This window comes from Crocuta crocuta, unplaced genomic scaffold (assembly GCF_008692635.1).
Source record: "Crocuta crocuta isolate KB4526 unplaced genomic scaffold, BGI_CrCroc_1.0 scaffold698, whole genome shotgun sequence".
Lineage (NCBI taxonomy): Eukaryota > Metazoa > Chordata > Mammalia > Carnivora > Hyaenidae > Crocuta > Crocuta crocuta.
The window spans coordinates 1,604,344-1,627,054 of NW_027530855.1; the positions used below are offsets into that span (position 1 = coordinate 1,604,344).

General features: G+C 41.1%; 1 pseudogene; it reads right to left on the reverse strand.

Annotated features, from left to right (window-relative positions):
• Nucleotides 1-4,154: 4,154 nt before the first annotated feature.
• The window catches only part of LOC144235939 (glyceraldehyde-3-phosphate dehydrogenase pseudogene), a 49,291-nt pseudogene continuing 30,734 nt past the window's right edge, over nt 4,155-22,711 (reverse strand).

Here is a 22,711-nt window from a genome sequence, read left to right on the forward strand (position 1 = left end):
TCACTAATCATTAGGGAACTGCAAATCAGAACCACAAGGAAGAGATACCACCTCACACTTACTAGGATGGCTGTCATCACAAAGACGAGAGATAATGTGTTGGGAAGGAGGTGGTGAAAAGGGAAGCCTTGTGCACTGTTGGTGGGAATGTGAATTGGTGCAACCACTATGGGAAACACTATGGAGCTTCCTCAGAAATTAAAAATTGAAGTACCAGATGAGCCAGGAATTCCACTTCTGGGTATGTATGCAAAAGAAATAAAAACAGGATCTCAAAAAAAAGAATCTGCATATTCATTGTGGCCTTATTCACAGTAGCCAAGATGTGGAAACAAGTGACCATCAATGGACGAATGGCTAAAGAAGATGTGGTGTATATATATATATATGTACGATGGAATATGATTCAGCCAAAAGAAAGAAGGAGGTCCTGCCATTTGGGACAGCGTGGATAGAACTTGAGGGCATTATACTAAATGAAATAAATCAGAGAAGACAAACAATGTATGATACCATGTATATGTGGGATCTAAAAAAATTGAGTTCATGAAAACAGAGTGGTGGTAACCAGGTCCTGGGAAGGCGAGGGAGTTAGGGAGATGTTGTTCAAAGAGTATAAACTTCAGGTTATAAGATGAACAGGCTTCAAGGATCAAATTTATAGCATGATAAAATGTCGTTAGTTAATTGTTAATACGGTCAGTTAAAATATTGTATTGTATGTCTGAGCTTTGCTACTAAGAGAGTAGATCTTAAATGTTCTCCCTGCAAAAAAAAAAAAAAAAAAAGGTAATTATGTGACAAGATGGAGGCCTTAGCTCATGCTAGAGTGGTAAATTTTGCATTTTGCAATGTGTAAGTCTATCACCTTAAATGTATACAATGTTGTATTATATCTCAGTCTAGCTGGAAAACAAACAAAATTCTCAAAAATACTCAGGACATTTACTTTTATCCACATCTTCCCCAAGCCTGCATGACAAGAACTGCTCACTGCACTTCCTGAAGACAGGCCACCACCATTGCTGCACGTGGTTGGGCCGGTGTGCAAGGTTTTCTCTCAAGCCAGTACCCAGCACTCTATTGTAAACTCATTCATTCCATCCTCAGGACCCAGTAGTGTGGCAACTTATTCCTTATTCCTCTGAGCTGATAGATGTGTCGACCCATCTGGAGGGTCAGTGAGACCTTTCACAGAGATGAGGAATGGTATATAGATACTTTACAATGTGGGAGAATGATCTGTCCTTCATATTTTCATCCATTCAACCAAAATTTGGTATTTAGTATTTGCCAATTTATTATAGGTATTTAGGCTGCTCGGCCACACTACCTCGCCAATTTACATGTATTTAGTATTTAGAGCTTACAGAATCCTCTCTAAGCTTTGGGGACCCAGCTTAGAATATGATGGGAAAGGTCAATAGATTTGTGGAAGCTTTTACAGAGAACTGGGGTGTGTGACCAAATCTTTATTTATATGTTATGTATACTCTCATTACACAGCTTTTTGCTAAGCACCTACTATGTCTGAGTAATATGCACCACAAGGAGGCAAGGAAGAATCAGAAACAAATCCAATCCTCCTAGAGAGAGGTGAGACACACATCTTGAATAAATTGGATGCATTGTTTAAAGTGGTAGGCCCCATACTCCAAGAAAGGACAGGAGAGAATTCAGAGGAAAGATAATTTATCCAGGTTACCTCTTTCTTAGAGAAGGTTTGGAATTAAGAAACATGTTAACTGTTGAATCATGGCAACTTTTAAATCCATTCTGTAATGTAGTATAGTGTGGGCTTAATGTTTATTGTTATTGTTATTGGCGGTAATGACATTGTAATTAATTGTCGTTGTAATTATGGACACATCACAACACCCCTCCCTATGAGGCAGGTGTTCTGGAACTCTGGAACTCCATTTCAGTTCTTGTCAGGAGTCGGGTATGGTTGAGAACCCCCAGAAATCAGAGACAGGTGCCTCTTACAAGAGGCAGAGCAGTGCAGAGGTTAAAGGAATAGGCTCTGAAACCAGACGGCAATTCAGAACCAGCCTTCACATGCTGGCCCTCCTGCCTGCCTGCTGTGAGGCCATAGGCAAAGCACTTGAACTCCCTGTGTGTGTTTCCCCATCTGTTAAATTGGGGTGATAACAGTACCGGCTTCATAGGGTTATGTGACAATAAGATGCAGATAAAGCATTCACAACAGTGCCCAACTGACAGTATATACTCAGTAATGCCTGCCATTCTTATTGCTCTACTTCATACAAGGTGATCTCTTTTCTTAAAATTTTTTTTTGTTTTTTATTTATTTTTGAGACAGAGAGAGACAGAGCACGAGTGGGGGAGGAAAGAGAGAGAGGGAGACACAGAATCTGAAACAGGCTCCAGGCTCTGAGCTGTCAGCACAGAACCTGATGCAGGGCTCGAACCCACGAACCTCAAGATCATGACCTGAGTGGAAGTCGGACACTTAACTGACTGAGCCACCCAGGCGCCCCCAAGGTGATCTCTTGAAGGTACAACCAGCACAATGCTAGGAGGACATTTATTATATTAATGCACTGTCTTCCTGTATTTAAGTATCACTGAAAGTCATTTATATTAATTTTACTTTAGAAAATTTTCTGAGTTCAGGGGCACCTTGGTGGCTCAGTCAGTTAAGCATCCAACCTTGGCTCAGGTCATGATCTCACAGTTCATGGGTTTGAGCCCCACATTGGGCTCTGTGCTAACAGCTGAGAGCCTGGAGCTTGCTTCAGATTCTGTGTCCCCGTCTTTCTTCCCCTCTACCGCTCGTACTCTGTCTCTCTCTATTTCTCTCTCAAAAATAAGCATTAAAAAATAATTATGAAAAAAGGAAACCTCCTCAGCTCAGCAGAATGGATTTACGATATTTGTGGGGTGCCTGCATGGCTCAATCCATTAAGTGTCCGACTTCAGCTCAGGTCATGATCTCACGGTTCATGAGTTCAAGCCCCACATCGGGCTCTCTACTGTCCATGCGAAGCCCACTTAGGATCCTCTGCCCTTCCCTCACCCCTCAAAAACAAACATTTAGAAAAAAAAATAAAATATTTTGAATAATTTGTTTTTACTAAAATAATTTTGATTTGCATTTAATGTAATATTTGATACATACAAAAGAGTATTTGTGTGCATCAAGAATGTAAACTTAAATGTCTGTGTACTTCTTTCCCATCCCACCCCACGGCCTCTCCTTCAAAGTGGCCACTATCCTGAATTTTGTGTTTAGTATCCCTTTGTTTTTTATTTTTTATTTTTTTTAAAAACTTCAAAAAAAATTTTTTTTTAATGTTTTATTTATTTCTAGGAGAGAGAGAGACAGCGCGAGCAGGGGAGGGTGAGAGAGAGAGGAAGACACAGAATCTGAAGCAGGCTCCAGGCTCTGAGCTGGCAGTCAGCACAGAGCCCGACGCGGGGCTCGAACCCACGAACCGCGAGATCATGACCTAAGCGAAAGTCGGACGCTTAACCGACTAAGCCACCCAGGCGCCCCTCCCTTTGTTTTTTAAAAAAACTAAAAAAAATTAAAGTATAATATGAATCATAGTAAAACACACAAATCTTAAGTGTATAGCTCGATTGATTTTATAAAGCATACACTTACGTAACAGCACCTAGATCAAGAATGCCACTCTAGATATGGTACTCTAGAAGATTCCTGCATGGCCTTTCCCAGTCAGTTCTTTCCCCAGTCCCACTGCAAAGTAACCACTGTTTGGACTTCCATCGCCACAGATTAGTTTTGGAATTATTAAGTATGTATTCTTGTGTCTGCCTTCTTTCAGTCAGCGTTATATTTGTAAGGCTCAGCCATGATGTTATATGCCTTAGTAGTTCATTTCTTTTTCACGGTTGGGTGGTATCTCATTGTATGCATAAGCCACACAATTTATTCATTCATTCTAGTGTGTTTTTTCCTTTTGGCTTGGTATAGTATATTTTATTGATGGTATATGACAAGGGAGGGCTCCCCAAGCCCCTACCATTCTTCAGGGGGTCTGGGATGGAAACTGTAGAGGTCTGGAGACTCTCACTGTGTTGGGGGATGAGTGGGAGTGAGGAGTCCCAAGCAGCTGAGGGCTTCTCTGTTCTCTTGGTCTTGCTAGAGGTGGTGGTCCAGAGGGCTCTTACTCCTTGGAGGCCATGTGGATCATAAGGTACATTACCTGGTTGCCATAGCCAAATTCATTGTCATATCAGGAAATGAGCTTGACAAAGTAAATTGGTCATTGAGAGCCATGCCAGCCCCAGCATTGAAGGTGGAAGAGTGGATGTCACTGTTAAAATCTCAGGAGACAACCTGGTCCTCAGTGTAGCCCAGAATGCCCTTGAGGGGACCCTCTGATGCCTGCTTCACCATCTTGATGTCATCATATTTGGCAGCTCTATCCAGGTGACAGGTTAAATCCATGACTGACACGTTGAATGTGGGGACATGGAAAGCCATGCCAGGGGGCTTCCCATTCAGCTCAGGGGTGACCTTGCCTCTAGCCTTGGTGGTGCCAGTAGAAGCAGGGATGAGGTTCTGGATAGCCCCTTGGCCATCACACCACAGTTTCCCAGGGGAGGGCCATCCATGGTCTTCTGGGTGGCAGTGATGGCATGGACTGTGGTTGTGAATCTCTTCAAGATGCCAAATTTGTCGTGGATGACCTTGGCCAGAGGGACCAAGCAGTTCATGGAGCAGGAGGCATTGCTGACAATCTTGAGGGATTGTCATGGTTCACAGCCATCACAAACATGGGGGCATCATCAGAAAGAGCAGAGATGATGACCCTCTTGGCCCCAGACTTCAAGTGAGCCCCAGCCTTCTCCATGGTGGTGAAGACCTCAGTGAACTCCACAAGATACTCGGCACCAGCATTACCCCATTTGATGTTGGAGGGACCTCACTCCTGAAAGATGGAGATGGGATTTCCCATCTCAGCCTTGACTGTGCTGTTGAATTTGCCATGGGTGGAATAATGTAGGAACATGTAGACCGTGTAGTTGAAGTCAATGAAGGGGTCACTGATGATGGCAATATCCACCTTGTCAGAGTTAAAAGCAGCCCTGGTGACCAGGTGCCCAATATGGCCAAATCTGTTTACTCCAACCTTCCCATCATGTCTTGGGGATGTGGCTGACACTGCACTAGAAGTGGCTGCCTGTTGAACAAGGAGGAGCAGAGAGCCCATTCATTCTACTGTTCATGGACATTTGTGTTGGGTGTAATAGGAGTGTAATTGTTGTGTCTTTTGTATATGTACATAATTGTATGTACATGTTATAATAAATACTTCCAAAGAATTTTCCAAAATGTCTGTACCAATTTTCATATTCGCCAGAAGTGTGTGAGAAGTCTGGTTCCTCCTTATCCTTGCCAACACTTGGTATTGTTAGTTTAAAAAGTGTTTTTTTTAGTCATTATGGTGGATGTAGTGGGTTGTTTTTCTTTATATCTATTTTAGTTGTGTCCAATAATATTTGATGTTATTTTGATTGCCATACAGTTAAAAATATTTCCTGATGTCCATATGTATTGCAAATACCTACTCTTGTTCTGTGACTTGACTTTTCTCTTTATTAATGGTATTTTGTTGCTGTTGTTGGCTAAAAGCTTGATATATTAAGGTAGGTTTTTCTTTTTTACATTGACATATGGGTTAATTTAGAAAAATACATTCTTTAATTTTTAACATCTAGGGATTTCCTAGTTATCCTTCTGTTTTGGATCTCTTGTTCAATTTCAATGTTATCAGAGAATAGACTCTGAATGTGTCAAACATTTAAAATATACTCAAAGAGATGTTAAAATCTCCAACTATACTAGTAGACCTGAACTTTTCTCCCTTATTTCTGTCAGTTTTTGCTTTATATATTTTGAAGCTATGTTATTATGTGTGCACAGACTTAGTATTGCTATATTTTTCTGTTAAACCAATTTGCTTTATCATTAGGAAATGTAATGTAATAAAACTGCTTGCCTTAAAGTGCTGATCAGTACTTAAAGTACTGATACTTGCCTAGGTACACCATTGTTCTTTTGAATAATCCCTGCTTGGTATATCTTTTTCCATCCATCCTTTGAGTTTCAAATTTTTCCACTTCCCTGTTGCTGTAAAAAAAAGTACCCCAAAACATTGGCATAAACCAACAACTCAGACGTTTTATGGGTCAGGAGTTTAAACAGAGCTTAGCAGAGATGACTTATCTCTGTTTCACAATGTCTGGAATTGTGGTTGGAAAGACTTGAATGGTTGGGGGCTAGAATCATCTGGAGATTTTTTTCACACACATGTCTGGTTCTTGGACCAGGATAACTGGAGACTGAGCTCAGCTAGGACTGTTGCTAGAGTGATTGCCCATGCCCTTTCTATGTAGCTTGGACTTTCTTACAGCATGGGAGCCTCAGGTAGTCAGACTTCTTACAAAGAGGCTCAGAGCTCCAAGAGTGAGTGCTTCATCAAGCAATGTATAATTTGCATAGGCTTTATGACCTAACCTTGAAAATCACATAGTGTTATTTCTGCCATGCTCTATTGACTGAAGGAGTCATAAACTTGTCCAGATTGGGGAGGGGAGTTAAACCCCACCTCTTAATAAGGAGAATAGAAGGATTTGTGGCTATGTTTTGAACATGCCACATAATTTTTCTTTCTGTGTCCTTAGTTTAAAATGTATTGTTTGTAAGTACTATATGGGAATATTTCATTTCATTACTCTTTACTTTAGTGAATTTTGTAGATATTGCATTTTTTACAGATTGAAAGTTCATGGGAACCCTGTGACGAGCAGGCCTAATAGCAACATTTTATCCAACAGCATTTGCTCACTTCATGTTTTGTGTCACATTTTGGTAATTCTCACAATATTTTAAACTTTGTCATTATCATTAAACTTTATCATATAAAGTTTATCATGTAAACTCTATCATATATCATTATATTGATCTGTGACCGCTGAAAGCTCAGATGATGGTTAGCATTTTTTGCAATAAAGTATTTTTTAAATCAAGATATGCACACTGTTTTGTTTTTGTTTTTGTTTTTTTTTTTAGACAGTGCCATTGCATACTTAGTAGACTAGAGTGTAGACTTAACTTTTATATGTACTGGGAAACCTAAAAATTCATCTGATTTTTTTTTGTGTATGATTTTGCTTTATTGCAGTGGTCTCAAACCAAGCCCTCAATATCTCTGAGGTATGCCTATAACATATAGGTGGATTTTATTTATTTTTATCCAGTCTCAGAATCCTTGTATTTTAACTGGAGGATTTGGTCCATTTTCACATCCTGGACAATGCAAGAACCTTATAACACTTTAACTCCATTTACTCCTCTCCTGTCTTTTGTGCTATTGTTAACATATATTTAATTCTCTATATAGTTTGAACTCCACAGAATATTAGTATTATTGTTTTATACATTAAATATGAATTTAGATTTATTCATACATTTTAGAAAAAGTGCTGTTCTCCTTTCTTGCATTACTGCATTTCCACCTGGAAGTATTTATCTTCTGTCTGAAAAAAAATCCCTTTAGTGTTTCTTTTAATGCAGATATGCTAATGGTAAATTCTCTGAGTTTTTGTTTGTCTAAAAATGTCTTTGTTATGTCTTTAGATGTGAAGGATATTTTCACTGAGTATAGAATTTTAGGCTAGCAATTACTTTCAGCACTTTAAACATTTCCTTTAACTCTCTTATGGTTTCCATTTTTTCTATTGCTTAATTGTCAGTTTTATTTTTGTCCTTTTGAAAAAAAATGTGTTTCTCCCCCCCCACCCGGTGGCCACTTTTAAGATCTTTCCTTTGGCTTTGGTTTTTAGCAGTTTTCCTGTGATTGTCTAAATGTAGTCTTACTTGTATTAATCTTGCTTGGGGTTTGTAGAAATGCTTTATTCTGTGGCTTGATGTCTTTCATCAGTTTTTTAAAATTCTCAGCCAGTATTTACTTGAAAATTGCTTCTATCCCATTATCTCTTTCCTCTGTATTTGGAACTCCAATGACAAATATGCTGGATGTATTTGCCATGTCTCTAGACCTCTTATGTCACCCCTCCTTACCCCTCATTTTTCATTCTTTTTCCTCTGTGCTTTATTATCCTCTCTTTAGCTATATCTAATATGCTTTTGAAACCATCCATCAATTCTTAATTTCAATAATTTTATTGTTTTAGTTCTAGGATTTCCATTGGACTCTTCCCTTAACAGATTCCAGTTCTTTGGTAAAATTTTCTACCTTTTCCTTAATTTCTTGAACATATTAAAAATAGTTATTTTAAAGCTGCTATTCGATAACTAATCTACATTACTGTTTTTTCTTTTCTTTTCTTTTTTTTTGTCCTTTGGATTTTGGATTACTTGACCTTGTTTCTTGGCATATCTGGCAATTATGCTTCTAAGATTCATGATGTTATTGGAAGCAGCTGTAATTCATCCATTTTTACTAATTTATAATATTGCCATGTGAATTGACCACAGTTCTTCTTTTGTCTTATTGATGGTCATGAGGTTAGTAGAATAATTTAAAAAATCACTCTTTTGAGGCTTCTTGAAACCATTTAAAATAATTAATTCTGCAGTTACTTTGAGTCTAGAGAATAAGCAAGTACAATGTGTTTGGACCACATTGGCAGTGCACCACTTCAATGATGAAAGTACTAGAATGTGCTGTGAATATGATTTTTCTATTATGGCCTTACTCTGTATCCCCAAGGAAGTCCATTAACATTTCAGAGCTGTTTGTTTGCAGGTGCTTTGGCTATGTGGGTGGGTAATTGGCTTTAAAATGGGAACACAGGGGAACCTGGATGGCTGAGTTGGTTGAGTGGCTGACTTTGGCTTAGGTCATGATCTCCTGGTTTGTGGGTTCGAGCTCTGTGACGGGCTTTGTGCTGACAGCATGGAGCCTGCTTTGGGGTCTCTGTCTCCCCACTTCTGTCCCTCTCCCTCTGTGCGTGGTCTCTCTCAAAGATAAACATTGGAAAAAAAATTTTAAAAATGGTAACACAAAAGTCAGAAGCTGGACTGGATCAGCTCATTCTCTGTGGAGCAAAATGGAAGGAGCATGATAAGACCGGATGTATTTAGTTATTCTCTTGAAGGAGCCACAAATGGAATTGGAATAAAAACTCAGAAAACTGGTGCCTGTTCATGCTTCCAGTCTCATGGGAAACAGTTCCAGTTCCAAAATGCGTGCACATCATCTGAAGTCTTGAGATAATTACTCAAAGTGTCTGGGTGCCCTTTGGTGTTTTGTTGGGGCATGGGCATATATAGTGGAAGCAGTGTGGGGAAGTGGAAAAAATGCAAACTGCATTCAGACTGACCTCAGTTTGAATCTTGGCTTTGATGCCTACTAGATTTTTACAAGAAGTGACTTCATGTAACCTCTTCATCTTCAATTTTCTCATCTGTAAGATGGACATGCCAGTACCTTCCTAACTGGATTCTAGTGAGGATTACATGCCAAATTGTATTAAAGATGCCTAGTATGCCTAGTATAATGCCTGAAAATATCAGATGTTCAGTGAAAGATAGCTTCGTGTTATGGACATTGCAGTCATCATCGTTATTATCATCACCATCACGAGGAAAGCTTTGGAAATGAACAGCTCTGGGCCTCACAAGAGGTCCTAAAATCTTTGCTATTATGCTCTTCAATGTGGCAAGTTTGTGTCCCTATGCAAGTTCTTAAGTTTTTGCTGTTTTCCAAGGCTTGGGCATTACATAGGACTTTTTCCTCAAAAAGGGAAGGAGAAGGGTTCTAACTAATTAGGAAAGGGGTAGTCAGATTTAGGGCAAGGCCTCCTATAATGATTAGCCAAATGTCTATGGACTGACAATCAATTTGAAGAGGAAGACAGGTTACATAGCAATCTGCACCAGGGAAATCCACACACAGAAAAAGATTTTCATCAGTGCTACAGGGCTTAAAGCTGTCACTGAATTCAGCTGACTTTTAAACACACTGACAGATGAGGTACACATAGGCTAAGAAGAGAACAAGTTTAGTAGCCTATCAGGTCCAAGGGACGTGAACTAATGATGTGCCATCAGCTTGGTTTTATGCTCCAGCTGATGTTAGAGCAAGGTTCTGATCAATCAGCTTCTAACATAGCTCTTGTTCGTTTTCAGATTGTTTATTTATGAAACATTATTTATGAACATCTCCCATGTGCCCAGAACACTATGTTAAGTGTTATGAGGGATACAGAAAGGTATGTATGTATGTATGTATGTATGTATCGATCTATCTATCTATCTATCTATCTATCTATCTATCTATCATCTACTTATCTATCTATGTAACTATTATCTATCTTGCTACAAGGAGCTTTGGGTTCAGTGAGTGAATTCCTTTATGTGCTTTATATATGTGAAGGTAGCTATAAAACACAATAAAGTGGTGAGGTCATAGGGTCATAAGAGATGTGCCAGTTAATTTCAGGGGAGTTCAGAAGAGGAAGAGAGCACTACCTGTAGGTAGATGGTATAAGTCCTCTTTGGTATTCTTGCTGCTCCAGTCTCAAACTCTCCCATGGCTCTACCACCCTAGTAATTCTAAAACACTACTTTCAGCATGACCAGATTTCTCTCAAAATCCTTAAGTGATTTTCTATTTCCCACTGAACCAATTTCAAAGTCCCTTTCAGATTGTTCTATTATCTCTAGCTCTGCAGATGTAGTTTCTTCCCTCTTTTTTGCGATGGGTGTGGCAGTGTGGGTTTGCAGATTGCTTACCCTGGTTTCAGCCTTCCTCACACATTTTGTGATTTTGGTCCGAGTGCATCTTCCCCTGGTGATGTCTGTGAGAATTTTTTCCTGTTGATGTCTTGGGTTCTGGGACAATCCTGTGCTTGCCTCTGCCTGAGGCCTATGCGTTTCTATACCGATGGATAATGAATTAGGGTTTTTACCTTAAGAGGCAAAGGATTTCCACACATGGCCTTGGAGCTATATCCTAAGCTGCTAAGCAGACATTCTAATTTCTGTTTATGGATAGCCTAAGTTTTACTGGTTCCTGGTTTCATGTAGAGAGCCTGGCTCATGCTAGTGAGACCATGGGGCCTTTGACCTTGACTTATGGCTTGTGCTTTATTGCAGGCCTGGAAGCCTTATGTAGATCACTTTCTAAATCTGTATCTTTAGGGGCGCCTGAGTGGCTTAGTCGGTTAAGTGTCTGACTTCAGCTCAGGTCATGATCTCATGGTTTGTGGGTTCGAGCCCCGCGTCGGGCTCTGTGCTGACTGCCAGCTCAGAGCCTGGAGCCTATTTCAGAGTCTGTATCTCCCTCTCTCTCTGGCCCTCCCCTGCTCACGCTGTCTCTCTCTCTCTCCTAGAAATAAATAAAAATCTTTAAAAAAATGAAAAAAAATTAAAAAAATCTGTGTCTTTAGCCCTGACCTGTCTCCTGACCAGATTCCATAGCTGTAGGCTCGTATATCCAATGTCCCATTTGTCAACTGTATTTGGTTATTTTATGGCCATCTCAGATTTTACATGGTCCAAATGGGACCATGGATTTGTTAATATATATATGTTAAACATACCACCTGTGGTATATACGTGAATACTACTTATTGAGCGCCTATATACTGTTACGTTAGTGGCTGTTATAACATTTATGCCATCGTCTGTATACATTTTAGGTAAGTGGATGACAGCACATGTATGTAGAGAGCATAGCTGTCTTGATTAACTGAGCTGTGCTTTGTTTTAGGTACTTCAACAATCTCAAGATTTACAAGAATGTGGTTTTTAGATAACAGCAGTCCTACCACTAAGTGCTTCCCTTTTCATTACTGCAGCCTTCTGCTTTACTGGTGAAGGCAGTGGGGGGCAGCTCTCGCAGCTTACCCACCTCCCACTCCAGAGTTTGGAAAAGTGTGGTCCACCCACTAACTAGGTGCATCAGGATTGCCTGAGGTTCTTGTTACAAAGACCGCTTTTTGGATTCTCCCAAGCTACACTTTCTGGGGAGGGAGCATGGAAAAGCATACTTTTAATAAGTTCCTCAAGTTGTTCTTAAGTGCACTATGGTTTGAGAACCCCAGCCCAAATCCCTTTTCCTCCTTTGGCAATTCATCTAAGATATTTCTGGACGAGACTGTTCCAGGGAGCCCAGAAAAGAGAGAGCTGACTCACAGGCATTCCTTTCCACACTGAAGATGCCCTGAAAGCCAGGAGGACCTGGTTTGGCCACATTTACTGCCTGGGTACATCTTGCTGAGCTGGAGCCTTGGACCCTCTACTTGAACTTTCCAGAGCTACAATGGCTACTTAAAAATTTTTTTCAGTGCTTTTCATCTTGTTGGTCCAAATGCATAAATGTCAGCAGAGGATGATGACACTTAGATATCATTATGGGTTGACCAACTCTCCTGGTTTTCCTGAGACAGAGGGGTTTTGTGGGATACATGAGTTACAGTGGCCAAACCACCATGGTTCTGGGCAACCTAGGATGAGTTGGTCATCCTAGCAAATATGTTGATGAATGGAAACTAAAGGCATCAGGAAATAATAGATTGGACTAGTGAGGGATGAAATATATTTGGGGAATTAGTCAGATTTGTGGTGCAGGGTTGAACTGTTCATGACATTGTTACTTGGTTCTCGTCATTGGGATGTAACTCAAGCAATGGGCACAACTTTCTAGCTGTGTCTTTAACCACAAGGGGGAAAATGGTGCCTTGCCTTGTTCTCTCTGCTTTCTTCTGGTGGGAATGTACACAGAGTTGTGGAGCTACAGTAGCCAGCTTAGATTTCAAAATGCAAACCACGTATTGAAGGAAACTGTCGGGGCATTATGCTTGAAGGAACCTGGGTTCCTGATACTGTGACTCTGCCTTATTGTCCCGGATTATTTACGCTTTGATTCTTAGGTGCGAGGGAAAGAACTATCATGAGTAAGCCGCTATTATTTTGACTTTTACTACAGCACCTGAATATTTTCTCTAAGGAATAGAGTTCTCTATATTCCAGAGTCCTGCTTGGTTATAGCCCGTGTCAGATATTGACATTTAAAAAGGACATCTGGCTTTACTGTCCATAGGACCAGTGTTTTGAATTTTTTGTTTGCTTGTTTGTTTTTGTTTCTTTTTTTCCTTTCTGATGACGGGGACAGATTGCATTTTAGTTGCTTCCCCTCCCAACGGCCAGACATAGTTCTCCACCCAATGGCACACAAGTATGCGCGGGTCAGGGCCAGGAGGAAGATTGTTGTCAGAATAAAACTCCTGATGGGGCTTGAATGTGAAACCTCGACCCCATAATCAGCCCAGTTCACCAGGCACTGCCTTTCACTCAGCAGATTCCTAGCCAGATTTGGGTGCTCTGACACCCCCTAATCCCATTCCTAATCACAACTGGGGCAGGGAAGGAGACTAATAAGCCATCCCTCTTGCTGCTTCCAGTAACCAGCACTTCTTTCCCGGGAGCAGAACTGCACTTTACAGCGTTAATCTCGTGCATTTGCTTGGCCTTCTTAAAAATGATCCCTTTCTGTTTCTCGATGGGAAATGTTTGCAAAGCTTCTCTGGGTAAGCTCGCGCATGCGAGCATGCAGGATGATGAACAGCGGGTGAGATGTGGAATGGAACAGAGAAAGAGTCGCCATTTTCTGGGTGGCTCCTTTGTGCCAAATGCACTTTTTAATTCTCAAGACAATCCCGAGAGGTAAGAATTATTCTTCATATTATCAACGTGCATGAACTGGTACACGCACAGGTTGACGACCGGTGAGCGGGAGAGTCAAGCATAGTTTCTACATTGGCCTTCAACGAACTTTTACATACAAACCGTTTGTTATGTCTGTAAAAAAAAAGTATAAATTCTATAAGTATTTGTCTAATCTGATCATGGACCTGGCCACTCTGGAAATACAAGCAAAAAAATGATCTTTGGCGACCCGTGTTAGTTCGCAGTTTCACCCGCACAGAGTTTACTTCTGCCTCCTTGGTCTTCCTCATCTCCTTTCATGTGAATAGTGACAGTGACAATAGCAACCACACGGCTCTGGGTGTGTTAGAGAGCATTGATTTTGGAACTAATGAAGCCAGTGAAGATTTTTGTTTTAACCCAATGACTGTATTTGTAATTTGTTTCCTTGTTTTCCAGTATGTCCATTCTTTAACAACAGTAGTCATTAACAGGCTCTTTTTTATCCTTAAAAATCTTATTTACATTGGCATTAATTTCATTACACAAAAGCTTGGATTTGCATGTGGGCCAAGTAAAAAGGGAAGGTTTTTTTTAAGTAACATTAATTTCTTAGTTAAAAATTAACAACTCAGAATAGCATTTGAGAGTATTGCCATCTTTTCCTTTCCCTATAATTAAAAATATGTAATATCATTGTGATGAAACTTTGTGTTTTATGCCACACACACAAATGAATCTGTTTCTGTAGATGGGTTTAACTGTGTGTTCCCGCGTGCGTGCTAGTGTGCGCACGCGCGCGCGCATACACACACACACACACACACACACACACACACACACACATGCAGCTCCTCTTTTTTCCTCTTATGACTTTATGATAAAGACTCCTCTCTTCTTTCTCTTTCAGGCTGCAAGTTGGTGGTGAGGCAGTGAGGAGAAGCACACTGTCCCTGTCCCGGGGGCTCTCTTCACTGTACACTAGTGTTGGGATGTCCCAGGGGGAGGTTGGGAGAGGCCTCTGGGAGTTCCCATAGTGCATTGCTGTCCTTCGTGTTCCCATAGTAGAAGAGGAATTCTGACTCCACCCCGGCTTCTTGCGGTCTTAGGGCAGAGCAGCTCCTAAAGCCTTCAGTTCTTTTTTTTGGGTGTCATAAAGTACTTCAGGGGACAGTTTTGATCTTTTTCATTTTGCCTGCCTCACCCTGGCAACTCCAACCTTGCTCACTTTCAGAATTTCAGAACAAAGCTCTTTAGCTAATACTGAAAGTGTTGGGAAGAATAACTGACACTACTTTTCTTTTTTAAACAAATTTATTGAGACACAATTTATATACCATAAAATGGATCCATTTTCAGTGTACAGTGTAATGAGTTCAGTTAACTTATACAGTTGTACAACCATCCCTGCACTCAGTTTTCGAACATTTCCATCACCCCAAAGTCTCCTGGTGCCCAAGTAAAGTTAGTCTCCACTGCCACCTCAGTCCCATCAACTGCTGATCACCTTTGTTTTTACAGATTTTCCCTCATTAGATATACCTCATAAATGGGATCATACACTATTTACTGTTTTATGCCTGGAGTCTGTAATTTAGCCTGACTTTTTTGAGATTCACCTGTATTGTTTCAGGTAACAGTCGCTTGTTCGTTTTTATTGCTTAATAAGACTATTCCATTATATGGCTGCACCACGTTTTGTTTCTCCATTCGTTTGTTGATGGACGGTTGGCTTTCTTCTGCCTTCTGACTACAGCGAATAATGGTGTGGTGAACATTTGTGTACAAATGTCTGTTTGAGTCCCTGCTCTCACTTCTTTGGAGTATATACTTAGAAGTAGAATTGATAGATCACATGGTAATTATGTGTTTAATGTTTTCGAGGAATCACCATATTATTTTCTACAGCAGTGCACAAAGGTTCCGATTTCCCTCTGTCTTTGCTAATGTTTGCTATTTTCTATTTTTTCAAAAACTTTAAAAAAAATAATAGCGATCAAAATGGGTGTAAAGTGGTATCTCATTGTGTTTGATTTGAATTTCTCACCGATTAGTGATGTTGGGCATCTTTTCATGTGCTTACTGACCATTTGTAGATCTTCTATGGAGAATGTCTATTCAAGTCCTTTGCCCAGTTTTCAACTGGGTTTGTTGTTGTTGAGTTGTAGTTCTTTATATATATTTTAAATATTAATATCTTATCAAATGTAAGGTTTGCTAATGTTTTCTCCCATTCCGTAGGTTCTCTTTTCACTCTCTTAATAGTGCCTATGGATGCACAAAAGCTTTAATTCTGATGAATTAAACTTATCTATTTTTTCTTTGCTACCTGTTTTTGGTGTCATATCCAAGAATCATTGCTAAATCTAATGTCATGAAGCTTTCCCTCTACGTTTTCTTCTAAGAGTTTTATAGTTTCAGATCTTTTCTTTAGGTTACTGATCTGTTTTGAGTTACTTTTTAAAAAAAAGTTTATTATTTACCTTTGAGAGAGAGACAGAGTGCGAGCAGGGTAGGGGCAGAGAGAGAGGGAGACACAGGATCTGAAGCAGGCTCTGGACACAAGCTGTCAGCACAGAACCTGATGTGGGGCTCGGACCCACAATTTGTGAGATCATGACCTGAGCTGAAGTCGGATGCTTAACTGACTGAGCCACCCAGGTGCCCCTTGAGTTACTTTTTGTACTGTACATGGCATAGGTAAGAAGCTCACTTCATTCTTTCGCATGTGTATATCCAGTTTTTCCAGCAACATTTGTTGAGGACTGTTGAATGGTCTTGGTAGCCTTGTCAAAAATCACTGACCATACAATCTAGGGTTTATTTCTGGGCTCTGCGTTCTATTGGTTTATAGATCCATCTTTGTGTCAATTCCATACTGTTTTGATTACCATAGGTTTGTAGTACGTGTTGAAATCAGAATGTGTGAGACCTCCTCTAACACTGTTCTTTTTCAAAATTGTTTTGGCTACTCAGGGTCCCCTGTGATGCCATATGAATTTTAGATTTTTCTATTTCTGCAAAAATGTCATTGGGATTTTGATAGAGATTGTGCTGAATCTGTAGATCACTTTGAACAGTATTGTCATCTATCATTATTATATCTTCCAGTCCACGATCAAGGATGTCTTTCCATTTTTTATTTTCTTTTAAAAAAATTTTTAAAAGATTTTTTTTGTAAGTAATCTCTGCACTCAATGTGGGGCTTGAACTCTCAACCCTGAGATCAAGAGTTGCATGCTTTACCGACTGAACCAGCCAGGTGACCTTGTCTCTTATTTAATTTCTTTTAGCAACACTATGTAACTTTCTGTGTATAAGTGTTTTGCCTCCTTGGTTAAATTTATTCTTAAGTATTTTACTCTTTTTAATGTTATTGTAAATAAAATTACTTTCTTAGTTTCTTGTTTGGATATTTTGTTGTTAGTGTGTGGAGGTCCAACTGATTTTTGTGTTCCCCTTGCAACTTTTAAGACCTTGAGCCACCATCATTTTTTAAAATGTTTACTTATTTTTGAGAGAGAGAGAGTATGTGCATGAGCGGGGGAGAGATAGAGAGTGAGGGAGACAGGATTTGGATCAGGCTCTGTGTTGAGAGCAGAGAGCCTGACACAGGACTTGAACTCATGAACCGTGAGATCATGACCTGAACTGAAGTTGGATACTTTACTGACTGAGCCACCCAGGCATCCAGATCCTTTGACATTTGAATTTCTTTTGAGAAGTTTGGCCCATTCTGATTCCCATTTATTTATATGTACTTGCTCCCTCTACTCCCCACCTTGACCCATGGAATTTTTATGGATTATCTCTTTATCTTGGATGTTCTGAAATTTTACAACGATGATCCTTGAGGTAGATATCTTTGTTTTCCCCCCATTCACTATGCTAGTCACTCAGAGTGTCCTCATGTCCTTTAGTTCTGGGAAATTTTATTTAATTTTTTTCACCAATAATTTTCTTCCAATGAATGTTTCTCTTATACCTTTATTATTTGGATCTTCACCCTTTGGATTTACATCAGATTTTCATATATTTTCTACCTCTATATTCTACTCTATTATCATTTAGTTTTAATTTGTAGGAGATTTCCCTAACTTTTAAGCTTAGTAATTTTGAATAATGTTATTTTGGTTATCACTTTTAATTTCTAAGCGTTCTTTCTTATTTTCTTTTTTTTAATGTTTATTTATTTTTGAGAGAGAGAAGCAGAGGTGAGTGGGAGAGGGGCAAAGAGAGAGGGGACACAGAGTCCAAAGCAGGCTCCAGGCTCTGAGCTGTCAGCACAGAGCCCGATGCAGGGCTCAAACTCAGAAACCATGAGATCATGACCTGAGCTGAAGTTGGATACTCAATCGACTGAGCCACCCAGGTGCCCTTCTTTCTTATTTTCAGGTTGAGTGTTTTGAAAAAATTTGACTTTTGCTTTATTGTTGAAAAATTAGCTTCTCTCTTGAGGATATTATTGTTGGTCTACTTTTCTTCCAAATTCTTTTTTTCATGTTTATGTTTGATTGTATCTTCCATGAAAAGGATTTCCTCAAGGGTCTGATGATCCTTGGCTCTCTGTTCACACTTAAGTGGAGGCTGTTTGGGTATAGGGGTAGGGGCTGCGCTGGGGAGGGTGCACATCAGGTTGCAGTGACCCTTGGCACCACATCCCTCTAGTGTCAGTATTTGGGAGGTCTTTTTTCCCTCCTATTAGAGACGTTTGCTACTTTAGAATTCTGTTGATGCACTTGACTGCTTACAGTCTAGAAATAGGGCAGGTGGAAGGGTAGAAGGTCTTATGCCTTACCCAGTAAAGAGTAGACCGTCACTGAAGTTTGCTATTTTTACTCTGTCCTTAGCTCCTGTCTTTGATGGCCCCATTGGCTCGATTTCGACCACTTTGGTTAAAGTTTTTGTTTTTTCAGAGGAAAGACTTCTGGTTTCTGGGTAGTAGGGAAGCTAGGGAAGCTAGATGTTTGACATGTCCATGTGCTCCCAACATGGACTTCCGATTGCTTCCCTTCTTTCCACCCTGATCCTGATATCCCCAGCTTTGTTGGTTGAAAGTTTGCACACAAGTTGGCGAACACCACGTCGTTTTGAACATTTTGGCCTTGTATTTAGTATCTGGTGAGACAAGCTTTCTCCCACCCTTCTGAATTTACCTAATTATTCCTAGACATTAATTGTTCTATATGGATTTTAAAAAATCAGTCTTTCTCTAGAATTGTACAAATCTGTATGTATTTTATAATAATTTAATTTAGTTTCTCAGATAATCTTGTTGGGATTCCAAGTGAATTCCTATTCATTCTTGTATCTCTGGTACCTGATACAGGGCCTGGATCACATTAAGCTTTCAAAAATCATCTGTGGAATGGAAATAAACCTCTGGACTGAATGCCTAAGCTCTCTCTATTATACTGTCTTGTTGGATTCGTGCTTAGATTGTAGAGCCAGCTGGTAGCAGACCAGGAGAACTCTGGTGTCATAACTCACCACTCCATACTTTTTATACCACACTTGTACCTGTAAAACAATTCTTAGCAGTTACACACGGTCCGGCATAAGGGCCATGCCAGTGTGAATGGAAGGTGATAAAGTCACAGAAGTCAAAGTGTTTTAAAATCCCAAAGAAATATCTCTGCCTGGGTCAATCTGTCCCACTCCTAGAACAAGCTCCTGTGTGGGAGGGCAGGACAGGCTGGTGACCCCTCTGGTTCGGATGGGTACATTTGTGGTGCGGCAGAGGGAATATTATCAAGTTTATTTATGTTTTCCCATAAGAAGAGCCATATTTCAATGGCATGAATATGAGGGCAAAAGTAGGATGGTTTATCTGCCACGTCTGATCCATGTGGAGTTTCAGTAATAAAGTTTATTAGTGCCCCTGATTTAATATGACACATTTCCAGTGCAAATTACTCTGAGATCATCGTGTTCATAAAATATGACAGAAATCTTTTAAGTGTGAGCATAAGTTCTGAATTAATTTAATAACCCAGTCTGGAAAAAGGCATGTGGTTTAAAACATAACATTATGCACTGGGCTCTTACAGTTCCCCTCCACCCACCCCCACTTCCCATGGCACTTTTGAGAAGCCCTTCTTCATGTCTCGAGTTATCTGGCCTCTTTGCAGAGCTCAAGGTTTTACTCTTTCAAGGAGGTTTGAAAAAGGATGTGTTAGTGTGACCAAGGCAAGAGGGTTCATCCTTCCATACATGGGGGCTCTTGAGTACAGCTGGCTTTATTTCTTAATGGTTCCTGCCCCATGGGAACGGACAGGGACTGACGTGAAAATGGTGCTTAGACTCTATGATTTACATCTTTTAGTGGGCTGGGAGGTGGGTGGGAGAGTGAGCATGGCATAGACATTACATTGGAGAGTCACCATTACAGGGAGCGTGAACACAATCTCCCACCATCTTTCCAGATGGGAAAAAAATTACAGCAGCAGGATACATGCCCCAACTCTCAAATGCACATAAAATCACTGTACAAGTTGTGAAACATGAGTCATGGTTCTAGTTATCTTTATTAAAGTTTACTTATTTATTTTGGAGAGAGAGGGAGAGAGAGCAGCAAGCACAGGGGAGGGGCAGAGAGACAGGGAGAGAGAGAATCCCAAGCAGACTCTGAGCAGTCAGCACAGAGCCCAGCTCAGGGCTGGATCTCACAAACTGTGAGATCATGACCTGAGCTGAAGTCAAGAGTTGAACACTTAACCTACCGAGCTACCTAGGTGCCAAGCGTTCTGTTTATCTTGTGGCAGAGTAAAACACCAAACTAACAAACAAAATTTTCATCAACATAGAATTTAGAAATGAAGACAGACTATGCGTTCTTTGGTATGACTCGACCTACGTTTGGCCTTCCATCTTGTGCAAGGACCTATGACTGCCATGCCAAAGAAATCTGTAACCCATTATACCCATTTCTGCTCAAATATTTTAGGGCTTGGGATGGACTCCTTGCTCATTAATTAATTCACTTCCTGGGTGATTCTACTTTTTTCTTGGACCTCAGGGTCTCCCTTTGTCCTGTCCAAAGAGGCTGAGGCACAGGAATCCTGGGTTGTATGAGTGCTCCCTAGACTTGCCCTGATGTGTCCTCTGGCTTGTTTCCTGTTTTGGCATCTGAGCAGAAACTGGAAGGGCCACCTGAGTGCCGGTGATCAGGCCTCTTTGCTGACTGTGGTCCTTCCAGCACTGAAACAGAGCAACATGCTCCAAGTGGATTAGCATTGCCGAGGTGGCTGCCCGCCGCTCAGAAGAGATGCTTTCCCACAGCCATCATTTTGCCCAATGGGCTCCACAGAAGGTAGATACCATTCCTATTTAGGTTTTCCTCATCACTCCTAGAAATTGCCAACAGCAAGAGTCTAAGTGGGTTTAGCAAGAGACCTCACACCATGGCTTCTAGGCAGAAGCTGAAGGAGTGACAGTAGTGTCAGGGGGAGGTGTTAGAGGGACTTTCTTGGCTGAGGAAACCACACTCCATCTACTTACACACCCGAAGGGACTATGGTGCTGAGCCTCTTCCTCCTCTGTTCCTTGGTCTGTGTGGATCCCTTGCTTGAATAGGCCTTCTGCCTATTTCTGAAGCTTTCCCCTTCTTCAGAGCACCACTGGAGTTTTGCCTCCTTTATAAACTTGCCCTAAAAAAGCAGCTGGCACTGATGCCTTTCACTGGTCTTCCACTGCAGTTATTACTTAAAATATACATTTGACACTCAGGGATGTGCCAGTTAGCTCTTATACTGTGTATTGCCTTGTTTTTTCTCTAATTATTTCCTGTGGGTAAGCCTTGTCTGGCCAGCCAGCATATAAAATGCCAACTTCCATCCAGGGGTTCATGGTGCTGGGGAGGGAGTGATTTCATGGGAGAAAACCAGAGTCTGGTTATGGGATGAGAGTGGAGGCCTGGGAAGTGCCAGCTTTCCTGAGAAATGGGGTTCACTCTCAGCTGGGTAGGTGCTGAGGAGCCTGGAAACAAGGAGGTGCACTCATCTGTTTCCCACATGCTCATGGCACCCTCCACATTGGGGAGCAGCTGACCAGCCCACATCCCCATCTGTTCTCAGGACCTTGGCCCCTGGGCTTTTCTGCTTCTCTCTCTCTCTCTCTCTCTCTCTCTCTCTCTCTCTCTCTCTGTCTACAGCACTTGGATCCCCCATTTCCTTCATGTCTAAAATCCAAGTCCTTCAAAAATCAGCTCTAACGACACCTTTCCCCTCACACAAAAATTCCTTAAAGTTGCTCCATGAATATTTTTCAAAATTTAATTAAGTGCCAGGCAATGTGCAAGGAACTAGAGATGCAGAGACGAGTGAGATATAATCTCTACCCTCAGGAACGTTGGAACCCGTGGGTAAGACAGACACGGAAACAGTGACAATACAACGGGACAGCCACAATAGTGGAAATGAACGCAGGGAGCTGAGGTGGTCCAGAGGAAGGGGTAGCTGGCTCTTTCTGGAGCAAAGGAGGGTGGGGCTGGTCAGGGAAGACCTCACCGAGGAAGTGGCTAATGGTTAGGTTCTGAAGAAGGGCCCAGGTTCCCCAGGCGGATGGCCAGGTGGGGAGCAGAAAGACTTCCAGGGGAGGACCACTCATCGTACACGCAGCAGGAGGTGGCATGGGGCTCGGAGGACTATCGTGTGTGGTCTTGGGTTGCAGTAGCATTGGGGACAGGGAGAAGGGGTGAGCGAGGTGGAGATGAGTCTCGAGAAGCTGACAGCAGCCGGATCACAAGAGGTTTTTATACCAGCAAGCATGGGTTCTATAATTGTAGGAGATGGGGAGGATTTTGAGGACTTAAGGAGAATTATGTTGGAAGGGTTGTAGGAAAACCATAAGGGAGCAGTGACACAGAAGACAAGAGAGGGAAGAATTTCAAAAGGAGTGGTGTGTCAACAGCGAACATTCAAAAGAGGTCAGGTAACCTGAGGAATGAGTCCCATCAATGGGTGTGACAGGGAGGAGCTTCCTGGTGTCTCCAGTGGGAGCAGTTTCCATGGACAGGTGGGGGCACAGGCAGCCCGAGGT